The 15131-nt window shown below is 35.3% G+C and overlaps 1 non-coding gene across 1 annotated transcript; it reads right to left on the bottom strand.

Annotated features, from left to right (window-relative positions):
- Window positions 1-14731: 14731 nt before the first annotated feature.
- Window positions 14732-14805, bottom strand: Trnat-agu (transfer RNA threonine (anticodon AGU)). The gene has a single exon. It is a non-coding gene; the product is annotated as a tRNA-Thr (tRNA).
- Between the last annotated feature and the right edge of the window lie 326 nt (window positions 14806-15131).

Genomic DNA, 15131 nt, shown 5'->3' with positions numbered 1-15131 from the left:
GAATTTGTCAATTTTCTATATGTTATTGATTTGGACTTAATTCATAAATCATGGGAATATTCCATATAGTAAATTGTATTCATTTTACTTATAAAAACATATAAATCTATTTTTCATTTTCATCATTTTTTAACAACAACAAAAAATTTGTAGCAGGTGTCGTTTTGGGAAAAAATCATTATACGCATAAACTGGCGACATTATAAAGCTCGTCAAATATATCGTGTGTGTAGTGTATGCGTTGCATACATTCTGACAGGACATTTCTGGGCCAGTGGACATGATCACGATTCATTGGTTCAGTGTGCTTACATTTGAACTGTTTTAATAACCATATGGTCCTTGGGGAAGTGACCTATCATTTGTATACAATGGAGCTGCGTACACTGCTTAACCCGGAAACTTGGCGTGACCTCACGGTGAACCCGCAGGCAACTAGCCAAGCTAGCCAAGTAGCTGAATATTTTTAAACAAATCAGAAATATTTCTTCTTTGATGGAGTTATAAATATCATACCTTTACCGTGGGCTGATATTGGCATTAGGCTTTAGAGAGGAGAAGGGGGCGCAAGTCACCTAGGAGGTCTGTAGTTGCAACCTAGAATGAGTACCTAAACAATTTTGTGAGTTTTCAGTTTTGACTTACGCCTTCACCGAATCTCGAAAGAGTCCTTCATAATTCATGTATGGAAATTTGCATTCAGTTTCGGCCTGTTCTACCATTTGATGTGCACTTAGGTGACACTGCTGTTCGCTATTAACTGCATTGCTTGCCGTCTAGATATGGAAATCGCAAAATAAAAACATTCATTATTTTCACTCAAATAAGGACTCCCATGAAGGAATTGTGTATATCCTAATATTGAAGAGTTTCTTTAGTCTGCTTTTTTTTTTTTTTTTTTTTTTTTTAGTGATTTTTAGTAGGTATGGGCAGTTACAACATATAACAAGTATAGCTTTTTCCAAAAAAAAAAAAATGCCGCCTTTAGCAACTCTAAAAAGTGGACTTAAATTATCTCTTTGTTTTCATTATTGAAATGGATATCTCTACAAAAGCAGTATCATTGTACAAGATTTTCTTCACAAGTATGACCTCGAATATGAATGGTATTTGTACTAATCAAAGACCATTGTTCCCCATATTAACTCTGATTAAAGCCTCTATATGAAGTCAAAGAATAGGAGTTTCTCCGTGTGTTTGATAAAAAAAATTGAATTTTTTAAAGACTAGTAAAGAAACAAAGCAAACAGGTTTGAATTGTTTAAATTTTCATAGATATTATTCTTGCACAAGTAGTACAACTGTGTTAGAAGTGAAAATGAATAAAAATCTGAAAATACTGTTACTAATTATTTGGCCACATATTACATCATATAACGTACCGTTATATAAAGTTTGATGAAAAAGACGAATAATTGTTATTGTAAGGAAATGAAAATCTGTCTTAAAAGAATAGAATAATTTTACCACAGAAGTGTAGAAAAAATAATAAACTGTTGGGACATATCTGCATATGACCAACCATCCCAGGCAGACATTTGTTCAAAATGCACAAGATAATCTTGCCAAGTTACACTTCTACCATCAAACTTGTCTGGTTCTATAGGGACTATCTACAGGGACAGGAGACATAGTTGTCTTGGACCTATCTTGACTTTTCTCATCTCTCTCATTCATTGCAAAATTTATTGGTTCATATTGAGTCTGCCTGAAATGGTTGATCATATGCAAATATGTCACAACAGCTTATTATGTCAGAAAGGGAGAAAATGCAACGGACCAGACCGGGATGGTCTTCATTTGATATAATCCTCATAAATTTCTCTTTATTTGATAAAGGATAGTGATTTTTAAAAAGATATTTTCAGCAATGTCCTGAAAAAACGATATCCTGTCTGTCACTTTTAAATAGAGGACATTCAATCAATCGATGACCTTCATCTTCTATACGATTCCTTCTACAGATTCTTCTATTTCTTTCAAGTGTAATTTTTTTTGTCTATCAGTGTTTCATATCTTCCACTTTCAATTTTGAGATTATGTACACTATATTTTAAAATTTACAAATATCTTTCAAAACTTAAAAAAAAAAAACTTTTCACTTTCAATTTTTCTACCGTAACACGTATGTTATATATCTCTTTACTGCTTCTCTTTTCTTAAACCAGAAATGTAAAACAAAAAATCTAATATTTCTTTGCGATTTTTGAAAAAGACTTATTAGTTTCATTGATCTATATTTAGACCATACTACACCCATTTTGTTTCACAAGTATTTAACCAAGTATTTATATTGTTTACTATATAACAAACAGTTTTCTGGTTGGCTTTCAAGTGAAAACCAAGTACAATAATGAAATTTAAAAAATGGTAGTTTGCCCAGCTCTGATAGATCTGTAATATTGGAACTTTTCTTATCTGTTACAATGATAAATTTGCAAATTTTTATAAGCAAACGATTTCAAACATAAACAATAAAATGTGTTTTTGTTTAAGGGGGAGATAACGGTCGCCAGCGTTGTAGGTAAATTTTCTATAATTCTGCTGTCCGTAAAAGACAACAGAGCCACGCTTCGTTGTTTAAAGAACCACTCTCTTTTTATTCCATTTTGATTTCATATTATTTGTGTTAGTTTCATTTTCAGCTCAATTGAGTTTTTCTGATCACACTTTGTCCGGCATCCGTAAACTTTTACATTTGCGACTTTTCTCCAGAACCACAGGACCAATCTCATTTGAAAACTGTGAAAGGAGTTCACTTAACAAATCATGTACTCTCTTTGCAATATTTTCTCAAAACGAATTGAGTTCAGCAACCTGTAATTTTCTCAAAAATTGAAGAAAATCAAAATCCTTGCCACATGCACATCTTCAATATTTATACAAACACTCTGTAAAACAAGATGTTCCTCACTTGAAAATTGTGGGAGGAGTTAGCCGGACAATTTATGTACACTCCAGGTAACAATAATTTTCAAATAAAGGGGCAACACTCCTGCAAGAAAGGTTGAAATGGATCAAAATTGCAAGAAAATCTAGAGTAATCCATAAAGGAGCTACATGGCAAGTTTCAGCTTGATATGTGATAGAGAAATGAAATTAGAAACAAAAAAAGCCGAACGGACGGACGGACGTACAGACATTGCTGTGCCATAATACGTCCCGTCTAAAGACGGGCGTATAAAAATCTTCTCAAGAACAGCTGATTAGTAATACAAATATGCAAGCATTCCCACGTAGTGCAGTTCGTTCAAATCATGATGACTTCCAGGAGTAGGCTGAGGCTACAATAGGTGTGTGTGTGTGTGGGGGGGGGGGGCAAAGTTTTATAGAAGGATAAATGGGGGGGGGGGGGGGAGCTAGTATTCTTTTTTAAATTGGCATTGATACTTTAAGCATACACAAATCGAATGACGGGAGGACACTCTTGGTTAATATTTCTATTGGCGATCAAGTGATTACATTTTTTTTAAAATTGGTTTTTGTACACATAATAAAGCACATGAATTGAATATAACAAGTCATATAATTATCATTATGTGCTGTGGAGAGAGATAGTGAGAAAGAGAGAAGAGAGAGGGGGGGGGGGCATGTTCCATTGAGTATCAATTTTTTTTTCACCATTCTTATATGCTATATATTTGTGTGTTTCATAAAATAATCAGCGGGCAAGTTTAAAGGTTTCTTAGTGCATCTTGCAGTATAGACATAATACTTCAGAAATAAAATGATAATGTGTTGTATATCACTATTATTTTCAATATAAGCTAAAATAAAGGATTTCTTTGTAATCGTAATCTGTCGCTCAGTCTTATCTTCTAAAAATTGTTTGAATTCTACAAGAAATAATTGTAAACAATTACATTCCCATAAAATATGTTCTATTGTTTCCTCCTCAGAGTGACAAAAGTTGCAATATTTAGAATCTATTCTTTTTATTTTGAACAATAATGAATTTGTTGCTAAAATTTAGTTTATAATTCTGTACTGAAACCAGTGGAGCTTACAGTTTTTTTGTCACTCTGAAGGGTATTTTGTGGATTATTTTCCATTCCCTGTCGTCTACATCTAAACGCTCACTCCATTTCTTTTTGCCAGCTGAGACCGAGTTATTTTTATTAAGAATTTCATAGAAAAATTTTGATTTGTAACATTTCAAAATTGTGTAAGTATTTGTCATAATTTGTGAGCTTCATGATGTTTTTTCCAGGGTCTGATTTTTTTTATCCATGCTCTTACTGCATGGATTCAATTTATCCTAATGATTGTATAAATATTACAAAAATGGGTCAAAGACTCAATTGGCCGGGTTGCAATATTTAGAGTAAATAATTTGGGTAGGGATTTATTTGGTGGTAGTTATCTGTTGCCCCGCTCGACTTACTGCTAATAATGCAGTCACGGACAACGACATGTCTCTTACTGTTACCGTGAATAGTCACATTTCCACGTATGAAAGATGTACACTCGGTCGTGGCGAAATAGGACAATGGATGTCTAGAAATTGTGGACGTTGCTGGCTTATTGGCCTCACAAATTCTGCAAAACATTTTGCCATCACGAAAATTTCCTCCGCCATTTCAGGACTGGGGTTCTTCCTTTACTTTTGCATTTCTCTTTAGACATTGCTACGCCATCTTTTGATGCAGAACTTTCCCCGTGTGATTCTTGAATTTCTTTGTTACATGTACAAGGCTGAGGCTTCTGTTTTTTACTATTGATAAATCCCAAGTGCTCTAAACTTCGTTTTCCCGCCATCTTGATTGTTTTGACCGAGACTAAAAATATTTATTCAGACTTCCGATCCCGATTCTAAAATTTTACTGGTTGCCCAATTTTTCTTCACTCGCGAAAATACGACTTAATTATAATCTCTAGTCGCAAAATTTATTTTCTGGTCGCAAATGCGACCGTTTTACTCGCAACTTGGAGCACTGCTGATATATGTACTATTAAGTAATAATAACTAAAATGAACAATAACTTCAGGTGCTTGAATTGTATATGATTATATGATAAAGAAACAGAATTTCTCTATTTATATTGCAAATTTACAACTCATGCCCAGAAAATTTGACATTCATATATAATTGAATTTTTCCTCAGAGGTAGTGCAACTAAATTTAACCACAAAAGATAATCTCATTTACCTTTTTCAAGTTGAACTCTATTTTTAGTAACAACTTTTTGCTGTAGCGCCCATATTCAACAAAGGTCAGACTTCAAAAAACCTAGTGCATAACTTCAATATATATACTTACTTTCTACAAAGTTTCAAGGTTGTATATAAAAAACTGTAGGAGGAGTTGATTTCACAAAATTTCCCCAACCGGCCGCCCGCCCGCCCGCACTTCACCATACTATAGACCGGATTTGCACTTCGTGCAACCCGGCCAAAAATGTTCAAAACTAAAAAGTGAACCATCTTCATTAATAATATCATTAATCAGTCTGATGTTGCTGTCAAACATTTGTTTATTAAAAAATGGTTTTCCACCAATATAAATATGTGGTTTTTAAAATAGAGGTGAATCAACAGCAACAGTAGACTCATCAATAAGACTATGTAATGTAATGTAGGACTTGAATACATCAATCCAAAATTTATTTTTCAGTGTTTTTAAAAAAGTGGTATGTATTCAACCCCACAGTTAATGAATTTGTTCAACTGAAAATTGGGAATAAACAGTCCCATACCTCTGCTGGAGAAAATGAGATGTCTTACCCAATATAATTTCATAGAAGCTATGAAAGACATTAGATTTACCATTTTCAATCCTCCATCTTCATATTTTTTTTAACTATTACTTCTTTTTTTACTCTGTGAGTTGAATTATTCCATATGAAAGAAATAATTTTTCTAAATTTTTACAATACAACTCAGAGGGATTTGGGATTGACGTCAAGATATGGTTTAATAGGGCAAAGCCAATGTCTTAATAACTGTGATTTTCCAATGGGAGTCAAAAATCTTTTCTCCCAATGTTTAAGTAAAGATTTAATTTGTACACATTTTGGTTCATAGTTTAGCTGCATCATTTTTTTTAGTTCCACATCAAAATGTATTCCTAGTAGATTAAATCTTGTAGTACCCCACTTAAGCTTGTAGTTAGGCAGTAAAATTTCATTACTAAATCTTTTGGATCCAATCTATACTATATGGGTTTTGTCAAAATTAATATAAAGTCCAGACATTTCTGAAAATTGTCGCAGTGTCTCCAATGTTTCTAAGAGAGATTCTTTACTGCCTTCAAGAATAAGTGAAGTGTCATCAGCCAACTGGGAAATCTTTTCTACATTGTTTACAGTAAGAGCTTTAATATTTTTGCTTAATCTAATCTGAATAGCTAATATTTCTGCACAATTAAAAAAAAATATATGGTGACAAAGGGTCACCTTGTCTACACCTTCTCTGAATATTGATTTTTTTTCAGAGAGATTACCACCTTGATTTACTGCAGATGTAATATCTGTACAAAATAATGATACCCAATTCCGAATAGAGTTGCCAAAGTTAAAGAAAGTTAGTACTTTTTTAATAAATTCCCAAGACACTGTATCAAAAGCTTTTTCAAAATCGATAAGTAATAATAAACCAGGTATATTTTCTTCCTCAGTGTAATGCATAATATCATAGATAAGCCTTGTATTTTCTCCAATATACCTGTTGGGAATAAAAACCTGTTTGATCAGGGTTGATTTTTTTTATCTAGATACCGTTTTACTCTACTAGCCACTTAACCTGATGCAATTTTATAAACAGTATTCAATAGAGTGATAGGCTTCCAGTTCTTTAGATATTGTCTTGGCTATACCTTTCAGTAGCAATGTAATGATACCATGTCTTTGTGTAACTGACAAAATACTACTTCTATAATTGATAGACCTTAAAACAAAAATACCAATATATTTCCAAAACATTTTGAAGAATTCGGCAGAAAAACCATCAGATCCTGGGGATTTATTAGATTTCATTTTGTAAAGGGTATTGGAGGCTTCTTCAATAGTAATTTCCCCTTCTATTGATTCTGATTCTTTATTAGAAAGTTTCGGAATATCTTTAAAGCTTGGCTCATTGTTAAAATCAAAACTATCACTTTACTTCAGTTTTCTTGTATAATTGTTCATAAAAAGTTTTTGTTTCCCTTAAGATTTCAGATTGTTCATATATTACCCTCCCTTCATTATTCTCCAATCTAGGGATTATTTTGCTCGTAAAATTTCTGGATTCCAAAGCACAAAAATAATTTGATGGTTTTTCGCCTTCTTCAACCCATTTGGCTCTCCTTCTTACATAATTACCTTGTAACCTGTGTTTTCTAATGTTTTCTAGATCTTGTTTTTTACTAGACAGTTCATCAATATTACTGTCACAAACATTTTCTTCCAATGTTTTGATATTTTCAATTAATTCTTTTTCCTCCTTTCTTTTTTTTTTTAATATTTGAAGCATAAGAAATTGTTTTACCCCTTATTTCTAATAAGAAGGTTTCTAAAAACAGTTGATCATTAATAGTGAAGGAAATGTCTGCATCAGGGATATTGTGTATGTTACCAAAATTATCTACAGGAGCTGCATATTGCTTCTTAACTTCTAAAAATAAAACCTCTAATACAATCTAAATAATTTTCATCATATAATAAAGAATTGTTGAACTTCCATAATCCTCTACCTTTCTTGAATTTATCAAAAGCAATGGACAAGAATATCATAGAATGGTCTGATCTATAACTAGACTCTATATTACATTTTTCTAAACCAGACAAAATTGTCTCAGATATTAAAGAAGAAATCTAAACGACTTTGTTTTAATGTTTTTTTTTCCCTCCACGAGTATTTTCGTGTAGCTGCCTAAAAGGATCAATATAACCATTACTTTCCATTAACTCCAAGACCTTGTCCCTTGCCTTTGGGTTAATAGTACTTTTATGATTGTAATAATCTAAATCTGGGTTTAAGACCAAATAATATTAGAACACTGCATATCATCAATGCATTTTTGTACATTATCAAAAAAAGGCGGTTTGTCGTTATTTGGACCATAAACATTACATATCAACACTTCGTGATTACAGTAGTTAACGTACAGGCACCGAATAATCTATTTGATGAATGTGATTTCTTTAAGAGAATGCAAACATGGATTAATCAACATGCAAGTACACTGGAAAATTTGATACTGTGTGGAGATTTTATACAAGTGATAAATGTTGCAATATCTTGAATATCTTGAGAAAATGCTACTTAATTAAATCTGTGTAATATGTGGAATTAAAACTGGGTATAAAATGGTGTGATGCAAGCAATGTCCCGAGAAGTCGTATTGATTACATATTTATCACCAACAAAATGTTATGTATGAAATCAGATGTGTTGCTAGTAAACAAATAATACCTGGTACCCATTCAAATGGGACTAGAATGAGTGACCATCGATGTTTGTCAATGTGTTTATTGTTGAATAAGGACGAAAGTGGTCAAGGTTACTGAAAATTTAATGCACCTTTATTGAATATAAACGAAGGGGGTCCAGGTTACTGGAAATGTAATGCGTCTTTATTAAATGATAAAACATGTGTTTTGGACATAAAATCATATATTCAAAATTTTTACAATTTTAGTGCAGACCTACAAGTATCGTGGGAAAATTTGAAATATGGTATCAAATCTTTTTGTATGAATTATCAATTTTTCATCACGAGTAAACCCAAAAAAAAAAATCAAAGAAAGAATAAAGTATATTGAGAACAAAATATTTAGTATAGAAAATACGGACCCATGTTTAATAGACATGAACAAATTTTTTATTGAAAATGAGCTGATTGAAGATCAAGAGCGAATGGGATTGAAAATGGTGAAAAGAGTTCAGCATATTTTTGGGACTTGGAAAAGTGTTATCAGTACCAAAAAAAAAAAACACCCCCAACTATCAAGCACTTGTTCAATGAGAGAAATAAATTTATACATAAAGATGAAGATATTTTGAAAACCATGTGTACCTTTTATGAAATATTGTATGCAAATCAAGAAGAAAACAGAAATTAGGAATTGAATGAATATTTACGAAATACGAGTTTTGAAAGTGTTTAAGCGATGATGACAAGAATACGTGTATGTTAAAACAATTTCCACCTCTTGATGAATATACGTATGCCTTATTTGATATGATGGAAAGCAATCAGAATTTTGTAATGAGTTAAAGAGCCATTTTTATTCTTGTATGAAATGTTCATGTGAAAAAGATAAAACGTTTATCTGTCATTTCACTCTTATTTAAAAATGTGATACGATAAAAGGGAACTGAATAATTATAGGCCAATCAGCCTCACCAATACACATTAGAAGACTTTAGCCTTTGTATTAGCAATAAAATTGCAAAAAATATGGAATGTTATATCAAAGGATCAGTTTGTCTACATAAAAGATCGATATATTGGTATCAATAACTGCTCTAGGCTTATTGTTGATATTTTAAAATGTTGTGAAAATGATAATGAAGAGGCAATTTTACTTTTAGTTGATTTCCAAAAGGCGATTTATTCCGTCGAACGGACATTTATGATAAAAACACTCGAGTGTTTTTTTTATATTTTGGACAAGAATTCATCAATTGGATTCAAGTCTTATACAAAAATCCTGTATTTGGACTTAAAACTCATAAACAGCTATATACCTGTCCGCATGATTAACTAAACCCACGCGTCGTATATGCAATAAAGGGCAGCTACCTTTTGTTTACAGTTCACGACTTTCCGATCATTGGGATTTTCTCCAGTCTCCAGTCTGGCACTTCCTCAGTTAATTAAAGATATCATGAATTGTTTTTGAAAGTATAAGGGATCTACATGTCAACAACCACTGTACTCAGGTATATCACCGGAAGTTTCCCTTCTCGCCTTCTCTTCATCCTGGTGAGGACGCTGTTTAACTAGAAACATATTTTACGGCTACTCGACAGTCCCTCTCATTTCATCTTTACTTTTACACATGTACTGACATTTAACAAAATGCCCATTGCTTTAGCATCCTGGGTTGAAATATTTTACCCTACACAATGACCGAGTTGCGGAAGGTACAGTGTATATAATGTTTGTATGACCCGTCCGTCGGTCCTGTTCTTGTCAACGCAATTCCACTGAAACCGTTTAACAGAATTTCATGAAACTTTGTAGTTGATATGGGCATACTGTGTAGATGTGCAGATTTGCAGAAAATTAGGATTTGTTTTCTTTCTGGAAATTATGCCCTTTTGAACTTAGAAGTTTGATCAAAATTAAATATACTACAGAAACAGTTTGTCAGCGCAAATTCTCTGAAACCGCTAAATAGAATAACACGTAACTCTGCATGTAATATAGCCATCCTGTGTAGATACTGATTTGATTTTCTTCAGGGAGTTATGCCCCTCTTGAACATAGAAGTTTGGACAAAATGTACTATTTTGTGCAACTTTCGTGAAACCGATTTTCAAGCCATATGTAATAAAAATATTTCTGTTTTAATACTTTTCACAATTTATATTTCTAAACAATATTACATATGACTTAGTAGTGTCATCTACTTACATGTGTGAAAATAGTACAGTACAGTATAGACGCATGAGAATTTGTTGTATTTTATGCTTAGAGTGTGCAGCATTATAGAGGCATGAGAATTTGTTGTATTTTATGCTTAGTGTGTGCAGCATTGTCATTCATTGTTCGGGCGAGAAGTATGTGAGCTTTCTCACTTTTTCTTTTATTTTGTTTACCTTCAACATGTGGTGGACATGCGTGGATTACTGTTTTTAAAATGCCTTGAAATAGTTACCATTCCTAAATTAACATTTACTATAATTCTAAGATCGGGGTTTTTAACCAGTATCAGAGTAAAATATTTACACTGCATTGTGCATGAATTCTTAAATTGTATGATTTACTGGTCTGTGAGTTTTGCAGATTTGTAAAATCAGGAAATCATTTAAGTATATAAACTGCGTATTGCAGCACATATGATTTGCATAGACAACTGTACGAGTGTACGGGGTATTATACTCTGATACTTCCCCTGATAGAAGGCAGCTGTACGAGTGTACGGGGTATTGTACTCTGATACTTCCTCTGATAGAAGGCAGCTGTACGAGTGTATGGGGTATTGTACTCTGATATTTCCCCTGATAGAGCTGTACGAGTGTACGGGGTATTAATACTCTGATACTTCCCCTGATAGAAGGCAGCTGTACGAGTGTACGGGGTATTAATACTCTTGATACTTCCCCTGATAGAAAGCAGCTGTACGAGTGTACGGGGTATTGTACTCTGATACTTCCCCTGATAGAAGGCAGCTGATCGTCACCGGTCAAGTCTGTACAATGAAGTGACAATGTGATACTGTAGGAATATAAATGGAGTTGATCCTTTTGTTTCATGGATTATGGTAATAAAAGAAATTTTAGTACTATTTCCGACTATTTGAGGTCCTTTACAGATAGTAGACCCAGGTAAATAGTCGTTCGCATTCGATGCTTTTTTATGACGAGCACACATGTCATGTGCAAAAGTTATGTATTGGCATTTTGCTTGAAGTGAGGATGAATAATGAATGGTATGAATTTTATGTCTTTGCTTTTTTCTTTCTATCAATAGATATTGAAATATTTTTCCGCGTTTATTGTATAATTTTGAAATGTGTACTGCAACTATATGTACATGCATGTAAAGAAAAGTTTTTTATTCCAAATTTATTCATCAACAACTTTTAGAATGCTTTACCGTTGTAAAATATGTTTATTGTAATTTTAAGCACTACATGGTGTTCTTTAACACGATTTTATTTGTTTCTGATACCCTATACATTACTATCGGAGATGTACGTGTAACTGTCTAAGCTATCCACACAGGGAAATCGGAAACACTGATGTGTAGTGAAGCGTATCAAATCTTGTCCCCTTATATACCATACAAAACCTGATATACATGAACATAACAATAGAATGGTCATGAAATATAGCGGATAAGCAGATATAGCTATATCTAAGAATCCATGTCAGCTTTAACTTATCTGTGGAAAACCGACTAGTTGAAAACCTTGGCCCTTGATAGCCTTTTGCGTATCTCAGGTTTAAACTCTTTATCAATGATACTGGTTCTGAATACAGGTTTAAGGGCTGAGGCGAGAACGGCACAGAATTACGGTAAATAATGAACCAGGTGCACGGATAGTTTAAATCCAGCTCCATGTTCTCGTGGGGAATGATGGCGGATTATTTGGTGCACAGGTTTGATCTTGTAGAAAGATTGATTAGAAGAGAACGAATTGTTAGAGACAGACTTAATCCTATCACTTATCATAATGATACAGATTTTATAAATAGATTTCGACTTAGCAAAAAGGTTCTTTTGTCTATTCTAGACGATATAGCAGAGAACTATCGCCTGATTTAGCTTACCTGTGTTGCAAAATAATGGAACATATTGTCACAAGCCATATCATGAAACATGCTGATAACAACGACAGATCGTATCCGCTCCAACATGGCTTTCGCAGCAGACGTCTCCTGTGAGTCTCAGCTTCTTGACTTTGTTAACGATGACACTAACACCATGACGGCAGGTAAGCAGACAGACATGCTGATAATGGAATTCTCTAAATCCTTTGACAAAGTGAGCCACAGTCACCTTATACGTAAACTGGACCACTACGGTATTAAAGGTGAAGTCAACACCTGGATCCATAGCTTTCTCACTGACAGAACGCATGCAGTTGTAGTGAACGAGGAAACATCTAGTCAACAAGTGGAGTTTGGGGTGCCACAGGGATAGGTTCTTGGGTCTTGCCTATTCCTCCTCTACATAAACGACTTGCCGAAAGGACTCAAAGCAGCTGTAAGACTATTTGCGGACGACTCTATAGTCTATTATACAGTTACTTCAAATGCAGACACCGGTACACTCCAGTCAGACATGGACAAGCAGTGAAGCTTGGGATTTGGGAGAAGTTATGGAACATGGAGATTCACCCTGGTAAATGCAACGTGCTTACGATCAGCAGACGGACTAACATCATACGTCATCAATCACGTTACATGGACATCATAAACTGGTATCTTTGGGAAGTGTAAAGTACTTCAGCTGCCTTATAACATTTGACTTGAAGTGGAGCGACCATATAAATACCGGTACCATCTGTGGGAAAACTAATAAGACCTTAGGCTTCCTACGTCGTAACTTCAATATTAGTTCAAAATCTGTCAAAGAGAACGCTTACAAATCATTAGTACATGTAAGACCCCTGATTGAGTATGCTTCATCAGTTTGGGACCCATATCATCATAAAGACATCCACATACTTGACATAGTGCAAAGAAGAGTAGCCCGCTATGTCAGCAACGGATACAGGAACAGATCTAATGTGGATGAATCCCGATGGGACTCGGGTTAGAATAGGTCCTCAGTACCCCCTTGCTTGTCGTAAAAGGCGACTAAATGGGGCGGTCCTTCGGATGAGACCGCAAAAACCGAGGCCCCGTATCACAGCAGGGGTGACACGATAAAGATCCCTCCCTGCTCAAAGGGCGTAAGCGCTGAGCATAAGGCTAAATTTTGCCCTTCACCGGCAATGGGGACGGCTCCATATAAATGAAGAATTCTCGGGAGAGACGTTAAACAATATACAATCAATCAATAATGTGGATGGTATGATAGAACATCTCCACTGGACACCTTTAGCACATTGTCGCAGACATGCCAGACTCACCACACTATATAAAATTGTAAACAATGAAATTGTTATTGACAGAAGTGATATACTTGTTCCATCCTTGCACAAGGCCAGACATTCTCACCATAGATGAATAAATAAATGTTTATTCGGTATATACATACATACATAAATACCAAGGATAACCCATGAAAGCTCGAAAGCTTATTTCCGATGGGGTCCTTTGATGCACGGATGTTTGCGCTAGGGGGGCATCTTGCCTTCCAACTTCCATCAAGCAATACTTCTGTAACAGGAAGGGAAAAATGCAATGGACCAGACCGGGATTCGAACCCGGGCCCCCTGAATTTCTAGCCAGGTTCTCTACCAACTGCGATCGAACCCGGCTGACCGCTACATTCCTCCCTCCTTAAATGTCTTCACACCTGAAGACATCAACCCAGGATCTTTATCCCCTAGCAGGCATTTTCACCTGTCTGTTCCAGGGGCTGGTCTACGGCACCAAATGTAACAGGAAGGTGAAAATGCCTGCCAGGGGATAAAGATCCTGGGTTGATGTCTTCAGGTGTGAAGACATTTAAGGAGGGAGGAATGTAGCGGTCAGCCGGGTTCGATCACCGGTGGCCAGATAACTCAGTTGGTAGAGAACCTGGCTAGAAATTCAGGGGGCCCGGGTTCGAATCCCGGTCTTGGACGTTGCATTTTCTCCCTTCCTGTTACATTTGGTGCCGTGACCAGGATTCGAACCTGGGTTGTCGCGGCACCAAATGTAGTATATATAGGAGAGAGGAGAAAATTTTTGGCTGGACCGGGAATCGAACCCGGAACCCCTGCATTACTAGTCAGGTGCTCTAACCACTGAGCGATATCCACAGTCCATATAGCCCTACTTACTACATTCCTCCCTCCTTAAATAGTCTTCGCCCTCGAAGACACATAACCCAGATTCTTTTCGCCCCTGACAGGACCTTCACCTGCAAGACCAGGGGTGGTCAACGGCACCAAATGTAGTATAGGAGAGAGGAGAAAATCTTTGGCTGGACCGGGAATCGAACCCGGGACCCCTGCATTACTAGTCAGGTGCTCTAACCACTGAGCTATCCAGGCCGATATCCACGGTCCGTACAGCCCTAATTACTACACTTCCTATCGCAAATTCTCATACCATCAGGGAATGAAATGTTTTCCAATGCAGTAAATTTTGGAGACTTGCAATTTTTCGACATCCTTCTATTAGTACGGTCGAAGGTTTGGATCAGGTAAGCCTGGTTTAGTTTTGAAGAATGCAGTGGAACCACTACTCATTCGGACTCGCCTAACATTTGAATCCGGCTTACATGATTCGTGGAACAACCGCTGAGCTGTACTCATGTGGACTACAGATACACAACCGTCCACGAGAATTATAGGAACTATTCATTTAGGAACTATTTT

Source organism: Ostrea edulis, chromosome 1 (genome assembly GCF_947568905.1).
Source record: "Ostrea edulis chromosome 1, xbOstEdul1.1, whole genome shotgun sequence".
NCBI lineage: Eukaryota > Metazoa > Mollusca > Bivalvia > Ostreida > Ostreidae > Ostrea > Ostrea edulis.
This window is presented reverse-complemented; position numbering and strand designations above follow the sequence as displayed.